Source organism: Mustela erminea, chromosome 18 (genome assembly GCF_009829155.1).
Source record: "Mustela erminea isolate mMusErm1 chromosome 18, mMusErm1.Pri, whole genome shotgun sequence".
Classification (NCBI taxonomy): Eukaryota; Metazoa; Chordata; class Mammalia; order Carnivora; family Mustelidae; genus Mustela; species Mustela erminea.
Genome location: NC_045631.1, coordinates 61,898,290 through 61,901,781, shown reverse-complemented (window position 1 = coordinate 61,901,781; position 3,492 = coordinate 61,898,290). Strand labels below are relative to the sequence as shown.

Here is a 3,492-nt window from a genome sequence, read left to right as displayed (position 1 = left end):
AGATCCAAAGCATGGGGAGGGGAGACAGGACAGGCTGATGGCCAAGGGGAGACAGGACAGGCTGATTGCCAGGGCACTGGGTGGGGACAGGGTCTGGGGCCTGGTGTCCATCACCACCCTGGACTACAGGAAGTAGGAAGAGGTACCCCCCAGTGTGGACAGGGCTACAACACCTAAGGTCTCCCCTTCCTCTTCTATCAGTGGGGCCATAGAGACAGGGTGTCCCTAGTCTCCCACAGGCTTGTAGAAGAGCCTGTTGGCCTTGAATCTCTCTCCCTGACCCACTGTGCTCCCAGTCTTGGGAAAATGCTTTCTACTCCCTCGAGGTCCTTCTGAGCAGAAGACAGCCTGGGGGCTCGGGGGGCTGACCTTGTGGGCTTGCAGAATGTGGCAGAGCACTAGACCCCTGGCCCGGGGACCCAGGTCAGGACCTTCCTTGTGGCAGCCTCAGGGTCCCCATTGGGAAGAGGTTCCAGAGTCAGTGCTCTGCTCAGGGTGAGAAGGCCTTACTTAGCAAGGAACCGAGCACCAGCCCAGGAGAGGGAAACAGGGACAAGGGAGACTTCGGAGGTTTCTCCCCTCAGCCCTGGAGCCCACAGATCCTGCTCCTGGGAGACACCCACAAACAGAGACAGACGCAGGCACGGAGACAAAGACAGAGACAGAGACAGACACTGAACCCAGGAGAGAGGGAACCAGGAGAAGTCCCAGACTTTCCTCCATCGGCTGGGAAATGGCAGCCAAACATTTTGTCCCCTTCTCAGCCACATGGGCCGTCCACCCTGGGAGGACGGATTCGGGAATGCCCGGGGTCCCCTGTGGGGGCTGGCCAGCACATGGGCACAGACGAGGCCCTTGGACCTCCACCTAATGGGAGCCCCGGGAAGTCTGTGTCACCAAGGTCAGAATCCATGCACTGCAACCTTGCCACAGGTGATGGGACCCAGGCAGGAGGAGGGTCACTTCGCCTGGATCTCAGAGCAGATCCAGGCCCCTCGGGGCTGTGTTCCATGCCCCTGCCCAGCCCCTGGCTCACCCATGCATTGCAAGTGTGTGCACCAGCCTCCTGGGAGAGCAGGGATGGAACGTATGCAGAGGTCCTACCCCTGATGGCATCCCTAGAAGTAGAAGCCAGAACACCCCCAGTGTGCAGACAGGGAGACTGGGGAGGTGTGAGAGCCACAGGGTGTGTCCAGAGTCACAGGAGTAGGATCCCGGTCTGAACCCAGCTCTGTGCCCTCCCAGCGGGGACAACAGCTGCACCCAGGCCTCCCAGGGGCTGTGGGGAGGCTGTGGGGGGGGGGGGTCACTGGATGGACAGGGCATGGGGTGGAGGGGGAGCCTTGAGCAGCTGGGGGAGGGGCGCCCTCAGGGAGCTCTGGTGGGAGCAGGAAGTCGGGTAAGGAGCCCCCAGGCAGTGGTGACCTCACTTCCCTGACGACAGAGCCCAACGGAATTGGAACCCACGTATCCAGGCACCCACGTTCCAAAGAAAACCCCCCTGCCCAGCTCATTTCTGGGCAGATCCTGAAGGAAGCGACATGTTCTGCAGCTGCCTACTGAAACCCAGAGGATGCAGGCAGAGGAGAGCTTGCCCGCCAGACACGTCCCCTCACTGGGCGGGTCATGTCAGGCTTCCCCAACGACTCTGGCCCTTTGGCAAAAAGAATCAAAAGGTGACACCGGGAAGCTCAGAGTCAGACAGCCCCACACCTTCTGACCGACCCGTGTAGGCCTAGGTCTCCTCCGTGTGTGTGTGTGTGTGTGTGTGTGTGTGTGTGTGTGTGTAAAGAGAGCTCATCGGGGGTGGAGACGCCCCGAGCAGGAGCAGGCTGATGAGGGGTCAGATGCCTGGTGGGCAGGTCATGTTCACACCCCAGGTTAAGGCTGGCTAGGTGGGACGGAGTGTGGGGGCTGCACCCTTCTGCCCAGGGTTGATCCTGAGACCCTGCAGGGACAGGTCACTGACCCAGGTGCGGGGCTGTGCACGCACAGTTCTGCGTGGGATCTGGGAGAAGCAAGGGCACTGGGCAGGAGCACGGTGGGTACAGCCGGGCAGGGCTCTGACGCCTCTTGCACACTCCCCATCTCTGCCTTGGCAGGCCACGGATGAACTAGGAAGGAGGCAGGAAGACACGCACTCCTCCCCGACCCTGGAGTCCCCGGTCCTGGGAAGGCCTCCGGTACCTCCCAGAACACTGCCCGCGGTACTCCACTGGACTGCGGTTCTGGACACGGAGCCCACGGAGGCCAAGTCCGAGGGTGAGAAGGCTGGGGTGGGGTGCCTGTGGCTGTGTGGGGAGGGGTCGGTGCTGGGCCCCACAGGGAGAAGCCCCTACAGGCTGGTGTGGGGCCAGGAGCCTCGACTTGGCTCAGAGCACCCAGGGGGTGGACTGCAGTCGGGGAGACATCCCCGGGAGGGTTCCTTCATGGCTGTGGCTTCTCCAGGAGGCCCTGGGCTGTACTCTGTCTCTACAAAGCCACAGGGAGAGGCAGGCCCGCGGGTGACCTTCTCTCCTCTCCCAGCTTCTCCAGCCAAGGAGCTAGACCCACTCCCAACTTCAGCAGCTCCGGAGGGGCACATGGTGTCTGGAGTCACTTTGGCGGGAGACCGGGAGCCCACGGGTGCCCGGGTGCCTGCCCACGGAGATGCTGATGCTGTCCAGGGAGAGCTGGCTCCTGCTCCTGCCCCCACCGCTGCTCCTGCCGCTCCCCCTTCCCCTGCCCCTGCCCCTGCCCCTGCCAGAGCTACCCCCACTTCCCCGGCCCCTGTCTGTGCCCCTGTTCCTGCCCCAGACCCAGCTCCTGCCCTTGACCCTGCACCGGCCATCACCCCTGCCCTTGCCCCAGCTCCTGCTCCTGCCCCTGCCCCTGCCCCTGCCCCTGTCCCTTCTCCTTTCCCTGCCAGGGCCACTGCCCCTGCCACAGACCCAGGTCCTACCCCTGTTCTTGCCCCTGCCCCAGACCCAGACCCTACCCCTGCTGCTTCCCCTTCCACTGCCCCCATCCCTTCCCCTGGCCCTGCCAGGACCACTGCCCCTTCCCCTGGCCCTGCCTAGGCCCCTGTTCCCACCCCAGACCCAGTCCCTCTCATTTGCTCCTGCTCCTTTCCCTGCCCTTGCCGGTGCTCCTGTTCCTGCCTCTGACCCAGCTCCTGCTCTGGATCCTGCACTGGCCACTACTGCTGACCCTGTCCCCGCCCCTAGCCCCACCCCTGCCCCAACACCTTCTCCTGCGGGACTCCCAGACCCGCATCCAGAGCCCACAACTCTGCGGGGAGATCTCCCCAGAATAATGCCATCAGTTCCATCCCCTGACCCCGACATCCCCCCAGAATCTCTCATCCCCTCCCCTTGTGTTCTTCCTCTCCTGTATGGAGTCACCGTTCTAGTCTCCGTCCATCTCCTGTATGCCGTGTATTATTTATTTTAAATAAAAGTTCTTGTTTTCCCTTGAACACGTCATGAGCATGAAGAGCATTCCCAACGCTGT

General features: G+C 62.6%; 1 long non-coding RNA gene across 1 annotated transcript; it reads left to right on the top strand.

Annotated features, from left to right (window-relative positions):
* The first annotated feature begins 1,583 nt into the window (after nt 1-1,583).
* Nucleotides 1,584-2,619, top strand: LOC116578427. The gene is made up of 3 exons (XR_004280873.1): nt 1,584-1,676; nt 2,103-2,262; nt 2,527-2,619. It is a non-coding gene; the product is annotated as an uncharacterized LOC116578427 (long non-coding RNA).
* The last annotated feature ends 873 nt before the right edge of the window (nt 2,620-3,492 follow it).